This window comes from Camelus dromedarius, chromosome 18 (assembly GCF_036321535.1).
Source record: "Camelus dromedarius isolate mCamDro1 chromosome 18, mCamDro1.pat, whole genome shotgun sequence".
Taxonomy (NCBI): domain Eukaryota; kingdom Metazoa; phylum Chordata; class Mammalia; order Artiodactyla; family Camelidae; genus Camelus; species Camelus dromedarius.
In genome coordinates this window covers 4,257,376-4,278,386 of record NC_087453.1, presented here as the reverse complement: position 1 = coordinate 4,278,386, position 21,011 = coordinate 4,257,376, and the positions used below count along the sequence as shown (strand labels likewise).

The following is a 21,011-nucleotide window of genomic DNA, read 5'->3' as shown; positions in this document are numbered from 1 at the left end:
TGCCAGCCTGAGGATCCAATACTTAATAGCCCATCCTTCTTAAGGGCCATTCCTGCTCAGGAGCTTCGTGGAGGGAGTGGGGCCAGCCCGCAGCGCGTTTACCCGCAGTACAAACTTGGTGATACAGTTTTGTTCCCGCTCTCACTTTTGTTTTTTTGAAAAGGCCCCTGACCCTCAAAATACTTCACTGTGGATTATTCTCGTTCAAGACGGCGGCTAGTGTAATGCAGGAGGAGGGACAGATCCCAACGACTGTGACTCAAAAGATTACAATTCCACCGCAAAGCAGAACTTACAGATGAGAACGTAACGGATTTTCAGGCTAAGACGGAAGAAGACAAGGCGTGGAGCCCCACGGCTCCCCGGTTTGCCTTCGCCTCATTGTTCGGCTGCCCGCACAAAGCCGGTAATAAACCAGTGCCGGGCACAATGGGAGAAGCAGTGTCACAGGCCACTCCTGCCAGCGGGTTTTGTCTGTTTTGGAGGAGAAATAAAAGGTTTAGGCCAAGAAGCCCAGTGTTCTGAGTACTTTATCTCCCATCTCCTGCAGATGAGCCGTCTAAGGCCCCCCGCCCGAGGAGGCAGATTGATACGCTGGATTTGCCTGGCCCGGCAGAAGTGAGATGCAGCTTAGAGATCCCAGGAGACATCTGGTCGGCCGCCTGCACCCCGCCCACCTTTTGTGCCCCCTACCATGTAAAACCCAGAGGGCAGATTGATGACTGTGGGGCTGAGGGTGGAAATTTATGGCTTTGCAGCCGGGTCAACAGCGATGACAATAGTTTCTGGTGGTGGTTAGATGCGGCAGGGTGGGGAGGGAGGAGGCGGCGGGGAGGTTGTGGGGTTTGGCTGGCGGGTCAGGGAGGCAGGGCAGCCGTCTCTCCATCCCGCAGCCCCCACTCCAGAGGGGAGCTCGGGTGTCTGCCTTCCTCTCGGCCTTAACATACAGCTGGACTGCAACTCAACGCAATTTCCTAACTCCAGGGCCTTGGGGCTGCCTTAGAGGGGAGGGGAGTTTGAGAAGAACATCCCCCACCCCGGCCCGCACTACACAGATGAAGAAACTGTCCAAAGTGCCCACTCTCTTGTCACCGGCAGGACAACGTCTATTTGGAGGTTCAGGTCCCGCGGGGATGACGATGGGTGTCTGGGGGGCTGGAGACCCTCCAACCCCACGGCCTGCCCCCTTTACACTGAGGCAACAACACCTCGTCCCTATGGCAACAAGGTTAATGAATGCATCTATTTGGAATAACCAAAACCTCCTTGGACCCCATTGGAACTGCCCTGATGTTTTCATCCTTAAAAAGACAACCTCTGGCATTTTGTTTTATTAGTCTGTGTGCCACCAAAAAAAAAAAAAAAAAAAAAGGAAACGTACAAGAGTGGCGAGTGGGGGAAGAAGTTGTGGGGAGGGAATGCGGGGGTCTCTGCCCCCCCTTCAGAGAGCAGAAAACCTGGATGGCACTTTCTCGCTTTTTTTGGTGACGGTATAAAATTAGCACAGACAAGTCAACGTGTTATAAACACAAAGACGCTGCCAGAAGCCAAAGTGCCTGAATCTCAGGGAGGGAAGCCGGGCTGAAGAAGGTTCTGGGGAGGGGGGAGGGCGGTCGGAGGGTGGGAGGGGGCGCCGCCTGCAGCCTCCGCACTCAGTGTCCCGTAACCAGAGGGAAAAGCCATTTCCCTGCGAACGTACATCTGCAGGGCGTCTAGACAGTCATAAAGAGGACAATTAAAGAAAGGAAAAAGCTGCAAGCCGCAGTCACCCCTGTCTCCTCCTCGCCAGGGCACCCGGCTGCAACCCGCTCACTGCCCCAACAGGCAAAAAATTATAAAAACAAGAAAAGCCAGTGTGGGCCAGGGGGTGGGGGGGACGGGGAGCTGGGGGAGTCTGGGCCGAAAACAGTTTATGAGCAAGTGTTTTGAAATTCTGCTTTAAATAAGCCGGTAAATGAATTCAACCTTGTCAGATCTCTCTTGCTCACGCAGACCAAATATCCCGCTGGCGAGCTGTCTAGACACAGATAACAAAGGACTTTTTACAGCGCCCAGAGACGCGCTCACAAAGTAGCCATTTAAAGATGCAGTATTGCTTTCTCCGTCTAAAACGATTTGTCAGATGGACTTCAATGAAAATGCTAACTTAACGGTCTGGTTTGGGGTCTGCCAGTGGACGGGGCGGGGGGAGGGCGGGGGTTCAGGCTGCCCCGGAGAAACAGAAAACATATCATCTCTGATTGGGCTGCCCTCCAGGTTGCTCGGAAAATAGGACGGTACGTGGCCGCCCAGCAAATAATTCTCGCTCTTCTTGTTCTAAGAAGCCGGCTGCTCAAACGTTTCTAACACCCAGTCTGGGCAGGTTCTGCGTCGCGCTGTGCACTTAAAGGGGTGGCAAAAAAGGTTCAGTTAAAATGCATGGGCGCAGGTGGGGTGAGAACTGGTCTCCACCCGCCTCTGGGGGGCACTGAGAATAAATGGGGGAATTTGGTGTCACCTCCAACTTTGCATTTTATAGGGGCGACCCCTGTTGTACAGCAATATGTCCTCCCAGGCAAGGACAGTGTGGGGGCGGGCCAGCCTCAGGGGTGCACCCCTGGGACATCAGTGTGCTCCTACACCCCCTAAGCCAGGGGATGTGCCTTTACTCTGCCAGGCCAGGTCAGAGAGAGGAGGAACCACACCCAGCCTCGTGGGCCCCACCCAGGGCGTGTGCAGAACCTGAGGGAGCAGCCAGACAGGGGCGGGTCCCCGACGTGGGGTCTCTGGTCTCTTCGATTCAGACTTGCCAACTTCTAGACGAAGGCCTGGCGCCTGCCGGGCACCCAGTGAGGGGTCATTCTTTCCATAAATCCTCACTGCCTTCTCTGCCAGGATCCTGGCCAAACGGCCACTTCCTCTGCACACCCACCCCTTGTCGGAGGCAGCTTGGGCCTCTGTTCGTCCTCGCTCCCATCCTCTCTCAAATGTGTGTAGTCCAGACCCTGGAGCCAGACAGACACAGATCAAACCCCAGCTTCACCGCTTTCAGGCTATGCAGCCCAAGACGGGGTGACTTTCCGAGCCTCAACTGCCCCAACTGGGAATCCAGGTCCTGGTCTCCTGCCCGGAGGGGCTGCTGTGAGGATTAAATGCCCCCGAGAGACGTGCCACTAGCCTGGCACCCTGCAGGCCCATTCCTTGCGCTGAGCCTCCCTGCCCTCACCTGTGAAGTGGGTAGCAGCGGGCAGGAGGCAGTGAGAACACACGTGTGGAGGCTGGACACACGGCGCACGGCCCATGAACAAAACACTGCCAAGGAGGGGTCCCACCGACAGAAGCTGTCTACACCCGTCCACTGGGGAGCTCAGTGTGCAGATGACAGACCCGCAGAGCCCTCCCCAGGGGGTCCTTACAGGGGCCCCAGCTCACTCAAAGAAAGGGGGGACTGTGCACTCTATGTCAGATTACTCAAGTGTCTCCCCCCTTTTTGTTTTTGGTTTTCACACTCATTTTTAATAACTGCTTTTAAGAGGTTGCTTCTAATCTCTACTCCTCCCACAGCGAAAAGCCCACAGGCTCCACTGTCTGTGGGCAGAACCTCTGGTCTCACCAGACACACGGATGCGGAGGTTCTGGAAGACGTCCACTGCGGCAGGGGAGACGACACTGAGGTTTAGAACAGCGTTCCCTTTGGCCGAGGGGTTCAGCTAGAGCAATGGGAAATGGGAGTCCGTGGTCTTCTGCACCTGGGACAGGGCTGAGGCTCTGCAAGGGTAGGAGAGGCCAGCTGGGTCAGCACGGCTGTTTAACAGCTGGAAGGCCGAGGCCAGAGGGGTGTAACTTGCCCGGGTGACCAGTGGGGACTAGAAAACCCCAGTTGCTTTCTGCACTTGTGATTTCCTCTGACACACGCCTCCTGCCACTCTCATCTGGCAACCACAGCAGACATTACTAGCCAACAACTGCACTTTCTCCGAGCCCCACTTGGGCCTCGGGGGGCTTCCTGTCCCCAGTGTCCCAGGAAGTCTCTGCCCATCAGGCAAGTGAAATATTTTCTACCAACTCTCCTCCAAACAGAGTTGTGGGGAGTCTTTGACCTGAAAGGAAATGATAAAATACTGGGAGGAAACAGGAGAAGTCCTGCAGGACAAGCTCCAGGACAGCTGGGAGACCAACAGGTGGGCTGAGCCCCCAGGAGCATCTCAAACGTCCACAAAATGTCTAGCCTCTCTCCGCACCTTCTCCCACACCAGGCTCCTTTCTCCACCCCGTTCTGCTGTCCCAAACTCATCTAAAACCCACCGGGCCTCCCAGACGGCTCCTGAGAGGTGCAAGCAAAAAAGTGTCCAGGGACGGAAACCAAGTTCCCCTCATTAGGCTTGGGGATGGCCTCTGTTTCGACCATCCCGGTACTGTGTCTGTCTGTCTCCCCCCCCCCCCCACAGTGAGCACCTTGAGGTCAGGATGGGTGGTCCAGGTCCTTCTGTAATCGCTGTTTTCACCATAACCTTGAACCCACCCTCCCCCTCCACCCAGTCCAGCCACCATCCCTGGTGCCCTGGACCACGGCAGGACTGCCCCTCGCTGCCCTCCTTGTCTCAAGCCCCTTCTCCACTCTGCAGCTGGAGATGGACGCCACTGGACCCTGTTACCGCCCCCCCCGTGCTCTGAACCCTTGCAGGGCTCCCCAATACCCCAGCATCCACTCCAAACTCCTCTGAAGCCCAGAGAGATCAGACCCCATCCTCCCAGATCTACTGGGCCCCTCTTTACCCAGCTCCAGCCACCCTGGTGGTTTCGAAGGTCCCAAAGGCACCCTACACGTTCTCTGGCCTCAGCAGGAAGTCTTCATCCCTGAGATGAGATTCTGCCTCTCCTTCCCCAAGGCTGGGCCCACAATACCGTGGGCCTGAGTGGTGAGGAGCACCCTATGTCATCCCAATTCTGGGGGCTTCTACCCAGCACACCAGAGCCGGGAGAGGCCTTCTGGTGGGAACAGGCCATTCAGAAAGGGCAAGAGACTGGCTGCATCACACAGCAGCAAGTCTTGGGCAGAGCCGAGTGGCCCCTGTGGCCTGACTCCCATCCTGGGCATGCCTGCCCCCACCTCCCAGCGCCAACCTTCACCCGCAGGTGTTTCTCTGCCTAACTGGCAGCTGGCTGGCCCTGCAATGGCCTCTGCCCAGGCTCTCCACTGGCTCTGAATTCAGCAGGGGACAGGGCTCCACCCTAAGACTGAACAATGTCACAATCATCAACAGCGAGAGGGATGACCTCACTTGGTGCCAGGCAGGGGACGTGGAGTATCTCACAAAACCGCCATGTTGGTTCCTCCCTGCGAAGACTTACTGTGGCTGGCACGTCCCCATTTTACAGACGAGGTGACCGAGGCTCTAAGAGGTTACAGATCTTGCTAGTCAAGAACCAGAGCTTCAGACTGGAGAGTCCTGCATCCCTCCTTGGCCAGTGCCAGCTCCCAGGCAGTGACGCCCTGAGTTTCCTGTCACCGATGGCCACAGGACAAGGTGGCTTCGGGCTCACTTCTTAGGGGTGTTTCCGTCTGCCCTGTCCTTGACGAAGCACCCAGACATCGCGAGCATCCCGTGCGGGTGGAGCCAGGGGACGTGGTATGGCTACATCTCTTCCCATGGGGCCTCCTGGGCTTGGGCAGGGCTGAGCGCCGCCGCTGCCCTTGGGCTCCGGCCGGCAGCCTGGCCCAGACCTCCTGGCACAGGCTGCGGGGTTTTATTTAGACGGTGTCCGCTGGGCAGCTCTGGGCGCACAGGCCCAAGCGGGCGCAGCTCCATCGGGTTGCACAGCGCGTTTCTGCCGGAAGCTGCCTCTGTCATTAGAAATCCGTGCATGTTTCGCCGGGAGGCTGGTCACTCACTGAGCAGAGGAGACAATGGGCCGCCTCCTTTGAAAACGGGTGTCCCTTCACCCACCCCCACCCCTTTCTTCTTTCGGAGACGATTTCTTCCTGCCTCGGCCCAAATCCTACTCTCTGGGGCCTCTCCCCAACCCCTGACCCTCCAGAACAAAAGGGAGCGTGAGTGTCTAGACCGCCGTCTGAATGTGAGAAGCGGGCATTGTGTGACCGGGATGGGGGCCTGGCCTCCCAGGCAGAAAGGTCGGAGCGCAGGGATGGGGCCCAGAGGGGCGTGGCGAGGGCCCGACACCTCTCAGGTTCCCTGGTCTGCCTGTCCCTCCCAGGATGGAGACGCGGCCAGAGCCCAGCCTGGAGGATTCAGCCTGCGTGGCTGCCAAGGCTGGACACTCCGTCTCCAAATGAAATGCGGGGAATCCCTCAGCCCGTCACTAAAACATTCAAGGAACTAATTCAAGGGAAGCCCTCGGAACGGTGCCTGAATCTGGGCGCATCCATAAACGGCAGCCGTTCATCATGACGATCAAGTTAGAGGCTTCATGTGGATTCTGGGCTGAGGTGACCAGGGTGGCGAGTCCCCAGAGTGACCTTGGGGTCTTCCTGCGTCTGGAAGGCCTTGCTCTGAGCGGGGGAGGGGACATGTTCCTGGACACCTGGCTGGTGGACGCTGGCTGTGCGACTCCAGCTCCCTACTCACGCACTCTGGGAGGCTCGAATCAGATCTGTGGTTTTTCAGACTACATCTTACCAGCAAAGGCCTTCGACTGAATGAGTCTGACTCAAGAGCTGGATGTGTTAAATGGACACAGAAGCAGCACTGCTTGGCTGATGCGAGCCCTGGAGGTAAGGGGCTGTAGCCCCCACTTAGCAGCCCAGGTCTGCCGGGCACTGACTACGTGCCCGGCACTGGTCCAGCCTCTCCAACGGGCACCAGCCCATTTGACAGAGGTGAAGGCACAGGCTGCTGTCCAGACACCCAGGATCAGCAGGAGGTCCCCACGCGAGCCTCAGACCCCAGGTCCCAAGGAGGAGGCCGGGCACAGATAACCTGGCAGGGACGTCTCCCTCCCCCTCCCGAAAACTGTTGGTGGAGAGCGGGGCGGAGGGCCTGCACCCATCTCTCTCACCATTGCTTCCAGCCCTTTCTATCAGCCTTTAGTGCAGATGCCTGGAAACCAGTCTGCAGAATAAACTAATCAACTAATAAACTAATCTCCACGTGACAGGACTGCAGGAATTCAGACGTCTGTCTGTCACTTATCAAATTCTTTGAATTCTTCTTAAACAAGGAGCTTGTATCACTATTCACTATCAGGAGAACCAGGCTGCTTTCACTGTGAAATCAGCGTTCTCTCTTTAGGGCTGGTACACTTCGCTATGGGCGTCCCGAGGGGATGGGGTTTGGAAGCTTGAAGAACAGGCGCACAGCTTAGCCCCATGATCCCACTGCTTAGCATCTGTCCTAGGAAACGGGCAGAGAGGGGACAAAGGCTTCAGGCCAGCCCTGACTCACCAGAGCCCTGGGGGTGGGCCCCAGGCGTCAGCATTGCTGGGGGCCAGCTGATTAGAATACAGGACTCTGGATTCTCGAATCTGTATCTCCTACAAGAAAACATACAAGTGCTGGTTCCTGGCCCACCCTAAGTTTCTGGATCAGTGCCCCAGCGGGAAAGTCGAGAAGTTTCTTTTTTTCAGTTCCATATCTGAGCTAAGAACCAGTGCACGTGATAGAACAGGATGGACCGGTAGCAGGGGATAATCCCAGCTCACAAGGCTGATGGAAAAGGCAGGGGCCCAGAGGCGTCTCCGGACCCCCTGCTCGCCTCCCTCTTCCTGTCGGACTTCAGAAGAGCTGGGTTACACACCCGTTAGTTTTCCTCCTTCCTGTCTGCCACATTCAAGGGTGCCTGCCTTTTTGTCATGGCTGTGTACCTCCAGAACATCAGTCCCAACACACAGGAGGAGCCCCGGAATTCATGAAGGAAGGGATGAAATATCAAGGCCAAGCACCCAGCAGCGAGGTTCCCACATAGGCACAAAACTACAGGTGACACCCTGCCCCCAGGCTTCCAGCAGCCCCGTTAGCATGGGCGGAGGGCTCCCTCCTGGCGTCCAGAGAGCTGCCTCGCGTGGGGGGCTGGGCGGGAGTCCTGGGCAGGCTCTGAGTGGGAAGGGGTGGATTCAGGATGGTCAAGGTCCCCAGCTGCCACAGGACTGGGTCACCAAGGGTCCCTGGGCTGGACTAGGTGAGAGTGAGGGAGGTGTCCAGGGCGACCAGGCTGGCAGGCCCACGGGCAGGGTCTGGAGAGGCTCCCTTGCTGACAGCGGCTCCCACTCCCCAGAACTCCTCCCCTGGTCCCTCAGGGGTGGGGTAAGGGGGAATTTTGTTTAGAAAATTAAACAGGTCAGAGTGGAGGCGGGCAGAAGTTCACCCTCATCCCCTCCCAGAGCTGGGAGGAAAGCGGCCCGAGGCTGCACAGTGGGCTGGGGCCAGGTCCACGTCTCCAGGTGGAGGTTTTGTCCGCATGACAGAGGGGCTCAGACTCACCTCGCTGGTGCCACAGCCTCAGTTCTAAAGCCACCCCCACCGTGTGGCCTTGGACAACTGTTCCTCTGCCTCTCCATCTGAGGAGTGGTGTGAGCAGCACCCCGGGTGTGACAAGGGGTGGGGGCAGTGCCTGTAATCTCAGGGGAGAAACCTCTCCTGGGCAGAACTCCTACTCATACCTCAGGGCCCTGTTCCAACTTTCCCCACTGGAGCCAAGGGCTTCCATGCCATTCATTCTCCCCTCTCTTCTCACCAGCAGGTCGCTGGGGCTGGTGTAGCCACGTCTCCCTCAATACTGACCAAGACTTAATCACAGAATAGGCTGTACTTTTGGAGCGTCCACGAGGCGCCCATCCCTGAGCTAAGCGCATCTGCTCTCATGTAATTCTATGACCTCATGCAGTGGGTGACTCCCACAACCCCTATTTCATAGATGAGGAAACAGAAGCTCAAGAGTGGGGCAGCGGCCCAAGGACACACCTAAGTTGTGCAAGTTGGACCTTCCAGCTCCAGCGCCCGGCTCCTTGTATTTGGGTCCTGAGTGCTGCAGGGGCTTCAGTGCAGATCAGGTGTGCCATGGACTCGTGGGGGCGGGGGCGGACAACCACAGGGCAGCCAGGAGACAGGGCCTAGTCCTTCCCCCAGAAACCCCCTCCTCTGCTCCTGCAGAGAAGCCTGATCTCCGCCTGGCCTGTGCCCAGCGGGGGTCAGGCATGGCCACTCCTGGCCCTGGGGCGGAATTCCTTGAGGGCTGAGGCTGCAGGCAGGGAAGAGGCAGAACTGCTCCCCACGCCAGCCGGCGCCACTGCTTGGCACCCATTGCAGCTGCGGCCAGTCAGCCTGGAGTCTGGGCCCCTCCGTCCACTCCCTCCTCACCTCACCAGGGTGGAGAGAAAAGGCAGAGCTCTGGGAACCCTGGGCCAGCATCTCTCCTAGTAACCGGCAAGGCTGATCAAACCCATCAGGGGCCAAAACTGTCCCTTGGCTGAACCCATAGCTGTTCAGATAAATAAGTGGTGTTGCAGCCAGACTGCTGGGGTTTGGGTCCAGGCTCTGCAACCCACCAGCCAGAAGCCCTAAGGTGAGCACTCTCTCAACCTCGGTGTGTGCGCATCTGTCCAAGACTAACGACTGTAAGTCCTGCCGGGGAGCGGGAAGGAGTCCACATCGTAGGGAGAGTCCCAGGCCACGTCCCCAGGGACATAGCGGGGCCGCGACTCTCAGACTTGCTTCCTGGCTTTCACACCTGGTCATCATCAACTGCTGACTAGTGCCTGCTGTGGGCTGAGGTCTCAGGGGAAGTGGTCAAACCGAAATCTACCCAGAATCAACCAGGTGGAATCAGGGCACAGAGACAGCACAAAGACCAGACAGGCCCTGAAGCAGCGGAACCACGAAGGCCACACTCTCCGGGGCCTCCCCGCCTCTCCATTCCCGCCCAGGGGCCGGGACTGCCGCGTCCGACGCCTGTCTGCACGGCCAGGATCTTTCACATTCCAGCCAAGCTGCCATGCCTCCGTGGGCTGCAATAAAAATTCCTAGACAGGTAGTCAGGTAGGAGACAGGCCCCCGGATGAGCAGAGAGGGAAGGGGAACCAGGGCCGTGTGCTCGCACCTGCCCTACCAGTACGGCCAGTGGGTGGAAGGAGCCACCCTTCTGCCCTTTCCTCTGAGTTCCCTGGGGCCGGGATGAGGATCTGGGACCTGGGTGCAGGTACACAAAGGTCTCTGTGTCGGGGGCTCTTTGGGAAGAAGCCAGACCAGCCTCACCAGGTGGGGTCCATGAGGGAGTTCTGATATCACGAAGAGGCTCAATTCCAGCCTCACCGCGGGGGTCTTCAAACAGCTTCCTTCACCGCCTGTCACAGGCAAACTGTTTTGAAAATAGTAGAAATAAGCACAGCTCTGCCAACCCCCAAGCCAGACAGGCGGCAGAAAGTCCTATAATGCTGGGACATGTCCCAGCAGTGACAAGGTGACAGTGGAGGCAACGCGGTCTGGAGACCAGCATCCGGCAGACGGCGCGGGACCCTCAGAAGCCCACGCACCCCTGCGAGGCCCGGGCTGGAGCGGGGACACACCCAGCCCAGTGCTTCCGATCTGCCTCCCTCTCCCCAGAGCCAAAAAGGTGCCTTAGGAGGCTATATGAGCAATCATAGGTCTAGTCTGCAAAATATCAAATCATTTCAGACACCAGAGGGCAATTAAATTTAGGTTTTTCTCATGACAAAGAACGTCGAAATCGTGATTAAAACACACGCAGAGATCTGGACACACGGCTGTGCCGGGGGGTGCGTGCTGGTCACGGACACTACGGCCTCAGCGCTCTCCCCTGCAAACCAAGTGGCAGCTGTGAGATCCAGCAGGACATCCTGAGGATAAAGCTGGAGCCCATCACCTGCCGGATGCTGCTTGGAGCCATCTGTCCAGGGCAAGGATGGGAGTCTCCCCCTCCATCCATAAGTCCCCGCCTATGAACTTCCCCCTTGGGTTCCTACCCGCAATGTGACCCCATGACCTTGATCTCATTAGAATCGAGTTGACCCTGACCTTCAAACGGCCGGGTGACCTTCGAGGGGCAAAGGAGTCTGTAATTGCTTATTAAAGACCCCTGAGGGCTCCTGGGGACGTGCATCTTAAACATTACTTCAACCAGCTTTCCTGATTTCTGCCTTTTCCAACTACCCATTAAGGGAATTAAAATTCCTCGGTATTTTTCTTTAAATATTCAATCACCTCACTTCTGCTACTTAGCCTAGGCCTAATACTCATGAAATCAACGGTGCACTTGCTCTGTTCTTCCTAACTTACATTGAACATACATGAGCCTAAAAACATGGCTATTACATTTGAAATGCCCGTCCACATGCAATCTGAAATCCTCCTGTTGGCTCCCAGCTGGCTTTGGGTCTGTCCATTTTTCTGACCTTACAAGGTAAAGTGGTTATGACCCAAGTGCATCAGGGGGTTCCAGATCCAGCGCAGCCAATTATCATTGTGTGCCTTTGGGCAAACGATTCTTGTCCTCTGAGCCTCGGTTTGCCCATCTGAAAAACAGGTCTAGTAACCGAAGCTCCTGCAAAGCTGCATGCAGCACGGTGCCCAGCGTTCAGCAAACCACTATACTGAGCTATGTGTGCCACACACAGCCTCAAAAGTCAGAACACTTACTAACACCCCCATTTTACAGATGAAGAGCTGAGGCCTGGGGGCCAGAAAGCTGGTAAGTGATTCTGAACTGGCACCCTGACTGAGGCCACTTTGCGGGTATCCTTTTCTTCTTCAGGGAATGCTCAAGTCCAAGTGTCAGGGACTCCGTCTGCTGCTCCACAGCCCCCAGTGAGGCACACCCCACCCCCAGCATGCATGGCTCCATGCCGAGGGCCAGGCCGTCCGTCAGCTGGCAGGAACTCAGCCTCGGTGCTCTCCGCCTCTGAGTAACCACCTCCCCGAGACATGATTCATACCTGTCTGGGGTCACCCACATCCTCGTTCCCTGCAAAGGAATGCAGGCCAGGTGAGGCGGGCAGGCGGGCTGGCATCGGTTGGTGGCTGGCGGAGCCGTGCCAGGCGGCGGCAGAGGTGCAGTCTGCTCTATCTCCAAAGCCTCTGCCGCCACCCTGAGTCCCCCTGACTAGGCTGGCCAGACGCCCAGGTTCTGAGGGCCCGTTTATGGGACCCAGGTTCAGGTTATAAAAGCTCTTCCCCATGGAGGCACCTGGAATTCCACCCTTAGATAGTCATTCCTCTGGATCCACATGGCCCTTTTGCTTTTGCCTTGTTTGAAACTGCAGCCCCATGGTTCAGTTCACACAATGGAATGCTACTCAGAAATAAAAAAGAATCACTACTGAGGCACACCACGAAAAAAGAATCACTACTGAGGCACACCACATGGATGCATCTCAAAGTCAGGAGGCTGAGCGAAAGAAGCCAAACAAAAAAGAGCGAACACAAGGTGCGAGTCCATTTATGCTAAGTTCCACACTCAGAAGATTTCATCTCTTGTGACTGAATCTGCAGCAACGGCCTTGAGGGGAAGGGGCAAGGGGACTTGTGGGGAGATGGAGGGTCCTTCCTCTCGATCTGGACAGTTGTCACAGACACAGACACTTGCCAAAACTCATCACCATGTACACGTACGTCTGCGCACTTCTGTCTGTAAGTTACACCTCGATAAACACATCGCAGCAGGGGAGACGCAGGTTCCAAGGGCAAGTTCAACAACTGAAGGGACGAGAAGGGACAGCTGGCGAGGTCTGACCCGGCCTGTGCCGCGTCTTCTTTCTTCTCAAAAGAGCCCTGGGGTTCGATTAAGCCCGTTTTACAGAGAAAAAAATTAAGAAGCGAGGAGAGGGGAAGAGGTGGTGGAGAGACTGGTGTGAGCAGGGCTCATCTGGGGCATCAGGGATGAGAGAATTTTGTGTCTGGAACATTCTGTCTTTGACTGCGAGCCCACCAGCGCCCTGTTCCCATCTCTGTGTGACTCTCCCTTACACCCCTCTATGCAAGATACCCCTTCAAGAAATGATGTGCCACCCCGGTGAAGCAGAAAGCCACGCGTAGGTGCCAGGAACGCAGGAGGCAAAGGGAGGGGGCGGCTTCAGCTTAAGGCCAGGTTCAAGGTCATGTTCAGCAGCCACGGGGGCAGCAGAAGACAAAGCCAGGACGCTGGGTACCCATCCTGATCCTGATGAAACCGTGTGCCCCTGCCGCTCCCTAAAATAGACACAGGAACACAGTAGCCTGGGTTATCACTCCGCCCACCAGACCCCAGGCCATCCCCCCAAAACCACAGCTGGCAGGAGGCCTCAGGGGTCCCTCGGCTGTTACCAGCACCTGGTCTGGAATGACAACAGGCGAGCCCTACGCTGAAAGTCGAGGCCGGCACCAGGGCTCACGGGCCCTGTGGTCCTGCTGCCCGACGCACAGAGATGTGCGCAAGTGTGGGCACCGGCCTGGCTCGCACGGGCCCCCACCAGCGCGGCTGTCCTGGCGATGATGGCGGTATTAGCAGCAGTCTCCAATTAGTGACAGAAAGCCTTCAGGCTGAAAACGGGCCCAGGTTTCCTCCCTTCTCTCACCGGACCTCGGTTTATCCACTGGCAAGCATGGGGCTGGGGCCAGCCCAGCGGGGCTTAACCCCAGCTGCACCCTGGAACCACCCGGGGAGTTTTAAGAAGCCTGCTGCCTGCTTCATCACCAGTAATCGGCCAGAGGTGCACCTGAGGGTCAGGGCTGCAGAGCCCAGGGGCCTCCACGCTCAGCCAGGACCGAGAAGGGCTGCGTTTAGAAGGCGGCCAGAGCTGGCCCTCAGTCCTCATGCTCTCTGGAATCTCTCCTCAGCCCTCCCTCTCGGGAGGCACCCCCCCTCAGGGAGCCCAGGCCCTGTCCAGCATCCCCCACGGCACCACGACTCCTTTCTCCCTTCAGCTGCAACCTGACACGGGACAGACTCCTGAGGCCCAGGATCACCGCCGGTGACCGTTCCAAGAAGGGGAGTGTGTAGAGGAGGGGCGGCCAGGACATGGCCCAGCTGCAAGAGCCCGAGGGCAAAGGCAGAGAAGCCCGAAATCAGCCACACCTGTGACACAGGTGGCAGGTGGCTCTGAAGCTGTTGGGGGGCAGTGGGCGGGGCAGAGGTTTCGGAGCCCTGCAGCCCAAGTTCAAATCCTGCTCTGCTCCGGCTGGGTGGCCTCGGCACCCTGGCATGCGCCTTAGCTCTGCCTCCTAGGAAAGCCTCTGTGACTGTCAGTAGGCATGGCTGGGGTCCGAAAGGCCCCAGTGCCACTATGGCAATCAAGAAAATGGTCAAAGTTGCTGGACGCCCAGTGCTGGTGTCCTGAATACTGACTGCCCCCCAGCCCCTCTCCTTTCTTGCTATTCTTCCTGAACCCCACCCCCACTCACCTGAGTCTATGCCAGGAAACTGTCCAGAGCTCACTCTCACTAGAGTGTAAAAGAACGCCACAACATGCACTCAAGGTGAAAATGGAGACTTCTGTGGCATTTGAGTTGGTGTCCCCAATTTTAAAGGAAGACAAGTGAAGGACTGTTGGAGGCTGAGAGTAACATGGGTAGGCATCTGACTCTAGGTCTCACTGCAAGCAAGTCCAGAGGATTGAGAGGGACCCAGGCCTGATAGCTAAGGCAGGGGCTGGGTCACTCCAAGGTGGTGGCACAGCCTTAGGAGTCACAATAGGTACTGTCCCTAACTTGTCAGGCAGCCCAAGGGCCTCCACGTGACATGACAAGCAGACGGGGAGTCCTGGCCACATGCAGGAGCAATTCCTCCCCTTCCAGGGGTTCTGTGGCCCTCACCACTCTCCCAGCTGGTCATCTCTCTGCACAGACAAGTCCTGGCTTTCCTTATGAAGATCCTCTACATCACAGGGATCTCACCACTCGAGTCCACTCTGAACCCCGACTGGGACTGAACGTGGGAGCACTGCCTCAGGGAGAACCTGAGCCCAGCAGGAGTGGATGCTGGGATCGATTAGCAATGTCTGCCATGGGCAGGAAGGGGAGCCCTGGATTGCATGCCACACAGGCATCCTTGATTCACACCTTGAGAGTCACAGTAAGTACCAGCTAGATTCTCCTCTAACTCAAGAGTTACAGGAACTGGGGATTCACAAACACCCGAGCCAAGACCTCAGTCAGTGACACGCAGGACAGGATACAGTGGAGCAAGTCACACGGACAGAGAATCAGGCAGAGGAAGAGACTTCAGTGGAGACGTGGCCACAGGAAGATTCCTCAATTTACCATAAGCAACTCTTGGATTACGCACTTGCAGGCGGGCCTAGATTGACGTGGACGATTGGAAGCTGGACTCAAAATTACATCTCTGGGCCATGTAGCAGGTAACTCTTATTACCCTCTAGATGGGAGGACGGTGACGATTTTATTTACAATTTTATTTTGGGCCAAATGTAATTAATAAAATTTGACAAAATTAGCAGCTCCACGTGCGAGCCCACACACTCTACAGATTAACGCAAAGACTTGACCAGTGCAAACACTAGTATTGTCACGATTTGAAAAGTGAGGGGATGGGAGTGGCCCCGACCCTTCAGCCTGGATCTTTAAACTGTCCCAGGGTGGACCTGGGGGATAAACTTTTTAAAAAGGCTGCACCCTCTGCCTTGGTGGCTTTTGGCTTGAAAGTCTGCTCCAGGTTTACGGGAGGTGTCTCCACATGTCAACCTGCTCAGAGATCGGGACCAACAGACACGAGAGAGAGACACCGGAGACAGGAGTGCATTCAGTTCTGATCTCTCAGGACCACCAACAGCAGCGAGTGGAGGGCTGTTCAGAGGGCTGGCTGGTGCCGACGTAATCAACACCCTTTCCACCATCCCATACATCCGCCTCTTTCTCCCTCACCATAAACAGATTCGGGTAAACCCTCTCCCCCATGGCCATGACCCCATCGGCTGCTCAGCTCAGCCCCGTGTGAATCATCCTGGCTCACCGCAACCGCGTTCTGAAACGACTGAATGATAACGGAGCACAGACACCAATAAATGAATCATGCCTTCCACAAGACCAAACCTTTGGCTTTCACAGACACCAATTACAAAGCCGAGAGAAAAGAACAAAGAAATTACTCAGGGTGTTTGCGCAAAGTTGATTCATAGGTTTACAGAATTATTACCGACTAAATTGTTTTCAGGAAGGCAATCGGACCTGTGACCAGTTACAGCACCTCGGCCTGCCGACTTGGGAATTTGCAAAACGGGGTAGGGGCAGGCGCCCAATTCTTGCAGGGCTGAAAGGATCCCCCCCCCTTCACTTTCTGTTTTCTTCTGGAGGGTTATTTAAGACCTTAAGGAAGTTCTTAGAAAGTGCAGCCACATGAGTGATATAAAGTAAGCATGTATGTACTCAGTTTTACTAAACGTCTTGGTATTAAGTTTTTTCCCTTAAGTGTAGCAGCCACAAAAGACCATACAGATTCTCCCTCCTGTGATTGGGGTTTCAAAACACATCCCTACAACGACCAAACTCTCATGCCATCTCTCAACTGACATCCACTGGAGGTCAGATCAAAGCTATCTTACCTGCTATGAAACTGAGGCTGAAGAAGAAATAGTGTTTGCCGTGGCCACGTGCAAATTCTGAGCCTCCCCCATGGAAGTGTGGCCTCCGGGATGAATCACCCCACATGGCTTGGGCTGAAGCTTGCTGGTCAGGCGTTTGAGCCTTATAGGGCAGCTTCAGCAGAGTCTGAAAGCATCCCGGTCAGGGATGCCCGACCCTGGTGAGCAAACAGAAGTGAGCTTACGCCTGGTTCACTCTCAGGCAGCAGCCTCGCCTACCAGCAGCTGCCTGGACCGCCATGGGCAAAGCAAGGCAAGGCGGGTGGTGGGGCCATCTTACAGAATCGACTCCAGGTGGGCAGTTGGCGACCAGGTACCCGAGACCACCGGGGCTGAAAAGACCTCTTTTGGGCAGGGGCAGTTTGCTTTGCCCAAAATGTGCAGGGAAACTGGCTCAGCTTCCCACTTCTCTTGCTTCTGAGGACAGAGCCTGGGAACCCTGACCTCACCTCCCTAGAGGAGCCCAGAGCAAAGCCGGGGGAGGCGCCGGCTCAGTCCCAGCACACCTGCGAGAGGTGGGGTCTCCGCCGTGGCCTCCAGATCAAGGACCTCAGAGAAGTCTCCCAGCCTCGGGTGGAACGTTCACATCTTAAAATACTCTGCATATTCCGTATTATAAAATACATACGTATACTTTTAATACCCCACAATCTGTGGTATTATATACTAAAACACGTATTTCTGTGTACTTAAACACTGCCACCTAAACAGATCCATGGCTGGATTTGACATTTTTGCTCCCACCCGCAAAGCCAGGAATGGAAACATCACTGTCTGCAGACCTTAAGGACCAACAGAGCCTCTCCCATCCCAAAGCCTGGTGTGACCTGCAGTGACTCCCCAGCAGTGATGATAAAGGGTGACAGGCAGATGACCAGCAGCTCCCAGCACCTCACTGCAAGCTCCCAGCAGCCACGGGGAAACCAAGGAACACCATAAATCCACTTTTCCACCAACTGTTTCGTTGGTTACTGAGCATCTACTCTGTGCCAAGATCATGCAATGGCTGTATCAGTCCTAAGTCGGACCCGGCACAGCCACCCTCCCCCCGCCAGCCACCACCGAAGCCCATACCAGGGACAAAGGATTCAGGACCATTTCTCCACACTTCCAGGGCAAGTCTGTGTCCTGAACCCATGTAACTGCTCCGTGGTTTCAGCTGTACCTGTGCAGCCCCGGGGAGCCCGGCGCCGGCGCCCTGGCAGGCATTTCTAGAGGACAGTGGAACTTCCTGAGCTGGCTCCCAGGGACCAGAAGCAAACTCGGTCCAACTTTCAGATCCCACAGCCACTGGGATTTTACACTTGTCACCAAATAATTCAAACTCTCTTTTCTGCCAGGAGAGCTGTTTCCCAAACCCACTGATACAACAATAAATGACTGGAGTTAAAATCCATCTGAAGGGAAGAATTAAACTCCATGTTCCCTGACACTCTGACATCCTAACAGGTTTACTGCAGAGGCTCCAAGTCTAAGCTCAGCGACCCACCCCTTCTTTCTCCTGCTCCCACCCCAATGGAAAACAAACTCACAGTAGACTTTTCGGGAAGACCAAGAGGATTTGATCGCCACCTGGTACCTCGGAAGGTGAGTTGCAGTAGCTGCCTGACTCCTTCCAGAGTGTGGGTCTCAGATGCCAGCTCCACTGGGGGTGATGAACAGACAGGTGAAAAATCCTCCAAGTTGGAAGCAAGTGTGTGCAGGAGAGAATCGCCCTGGAAATCCTCCTTCTGGGGGCAGGCCCTGGTGACACATTTTTGTCATTTTGATGCTCTGAGGAGCACTAAAGTGACACTGAGGCACCCGACCTCCCTGAATGACTGCAGCAGAGGCAGGGGGCGTGTCTGCATCGGGTTTCTGCACCTGGACCCCTCTGCACCCCAGGATGGTTCTGACGTTTCCAGAAGAGAAGGCGGGAAGGGGGCTGAGGCACAGCCTCCTGCCCAAAACAGCGGGGATGTGTTTGGAGCAATCAAAATAATGCTTTGTGCTATTGCTGGGTAACTGTCTTGACAACCGATGAAGCGGGTGTCAATCTCCCCTGTTTTCAGAAGAGCAGGTGGAGGCTCAGGAGGGATTCCCAAAAAGGATGGTTTTCCAAGTCTGCATCCTGACCACGTCCTGTCCCGCCGGGGACCTTCGAGGAGCCTGCCCACTTCCTCGCTCCTCACACGCAAAGTACCAACCAGGCTCGGGGGATGCGATGAACAAAACGGACATAGTCCCCAACCTCTCGGCGTCGGGAGACCAGAGGGAGGAGAGATGACACATCTAATTGCACACTATTCAATACCACGTGACAGGTCTGGCAGGAGAGATCCACGGGGTGCTCCTGGGGCCCAAACAGGATGACTGGCCTGGGAGCCTGGGTGGGGGGCGTCCCCAAAAGAGGCTTTGAGGTTGCCCCAGTTTTGGTTTCCTCTCAGCCCCACTCCCTGACACAAACTCGTCTTCCTGTCGGTGCTGTAGAGTGCCAACTCTCAGGGGGCAGGGCTTATCTGCGCGCTGTGCCCCGGAGCAGTGCCCGCAACAGCACAGTTGGTGAGTGATGAAGTTGCTGAATTACCAGGTACCTAAAGGATGCTCTCTGTCCCCTGTAAAGACTAGACTGTCATCATCGCACCCTGGTGAGAAGATGGGCAGGACACAGACCCCAGATGGCCTGGAAATCATGGGAAAGTTAACAGATAGGGTCCCTCCAGGAACAGCCCTGGACCACTTACCAAGCTCCTTCTGCAACATCTGACGGTGGTGATTTGGGAATACAGAAAGGAGCTGGAGACAGAGACAGCCTGACAAGGGTCATGTGTTTGGGGGAGATCTTGCCAATGAAAGACAGCCAGTATGCTGTCCGAGGGGAAGGACCTGACTGTGCGCTCTGAGATTTATTAGCGTTCTTCCCTAACGAATAGGGGTCGGTGTGGTGTCACAGGGAAGAAATCCTGGGCACGTGGGCTGTGGGGTCAGGGAGCTGAGGTCTGAAACCCATCAAAGCATCAGTTCCTGACTGTGTTACCTGGAGCAAGTGTCTTACCCTCTCTGATCCCGTTTTTGCATTTGCAAATCGCTGACAGCATTAGCTCTCGCAACAGAGTTGTTTTGAAGACTAAGAAAATGCGTCACTAGTACCTGGCACATAATAAGCTCTCCATATCCAACTAGGAAAGGGAATGGAAACAAAAATCCATCAGTCACCCTGGAAACAGAAGACAGAAGCTGTTCTGTGGCTCTTGGAAAGCCTAGGGATGCCCCAAACCTTTCCAGGCCCACTCCAGAGCATGCAAGCCCCCGCGTCTACTGGCAAGCAATCTGGGACCTTTCCCAGCTTGGTGACAGACACCTCTGCCCATGCCTGACAAGGCTGTGCCAAGACCCTCAGGTTGGGCTCTGTAGTGTCACCCAAAGGAAAGTGAGGGGTGCAGCCCATGTGGGGAGGGGGAAGGGCAGAAGCGAAGGCACAGGTGCTCGGGGAAGTGAAATCCACTTGGGAAAAACAAAGGTCCAGGTCTTCTTCTGATGGTTCACCTTCCCACCCTCACCCCCAGTTTCCCTCCCCAGCACCATACACCCACTTATTCAACAGTGAAATTAAGTTTCAAAATTGGAGCCTCAAACCATTCAGAGTTTCTGGGCTTTGTGCTCGCGACAGTCTTAGGAACGGACTCAGTGGGGTCTGTGGTGTCAGGGTGGTGCTGTCTTCCCAGCCTACATTTTGTACCTCACCCCCCTCCTCCACCCCACCCACCCTCTGTCCTCCAAAGCGGCGGTGAATTATGGGAACCCAGTGGGATCCCAAAAGAGATGCCTGAGGCTTCGTGGGCAAAGGGCAGATGTGCTGGGGGTTTGCCAGCCAGGCACAAGGAAACTCACACAAATATTCAATTACCTCCACTTTCAAGGTCATGGTCCCTACATGGGCCTGTCCATGCCAACATTCCCAGCCGGTGCTGGCACCCTACCCGAGTGGGGAAACCTTCTTCTGAAGGCCTACTCAACAGGTGATGTGCCCAAGTGTGACCACAAGGGGACAGGAGAAGTGGGTCGTTGGCCCAAGTCCATCCCACTGTCACCACTGAACCCCAGGAACACAGAGCTGGGCAGACAGCAGGCCACACTCCCCAAGAATAGTCTTTGAATCCTCACAACACCCCAGCACACAGGGGCTGTTGTCACCCAGCCTTACAGATGCACCAAGTGACAGCAAGAGGTGACAGAGACAGCGGGTTCTGGAGTAGGGCTGAGCCTCCATCCTTCTAGCTCAGGGTCACACTCTTAACACACTGCAGCCCCCAGGAGGGAGAGGGTCTGCGAGCAGGTGAGGAAAAAAGGAACTGCCAGTACTGAACATCTCGGAGCTTTACAACAAAATCGAGCAGTGGTCCCTTTAGGCAGGACTCACGCACCCCTGGTCTCTGCAGCCCCCTCCAGAGAACGCTATTTACCACTCTGAATGTGGCATCCCCCAAAGGGGAGGGGGCACGCAGCACAC

The 21,011-nt window shown here is 56.0% G+C and overlaps 1 protein-coding gene across 2 annotated transcripts in view; it reads right to left on the bottom strand.

The window, feature by feature from the left end:
- The window catches only part of PMEPA1 (prostate transmembrane protein, androgen induced 1), a 52,743-nt gene that overhangs the window by 25,461 nt on the left and 6,271 nt on the right, over positions 1-21,011 (bottom strand). The gene's annotated exons all lie outside the window — the stretch shown is intronic.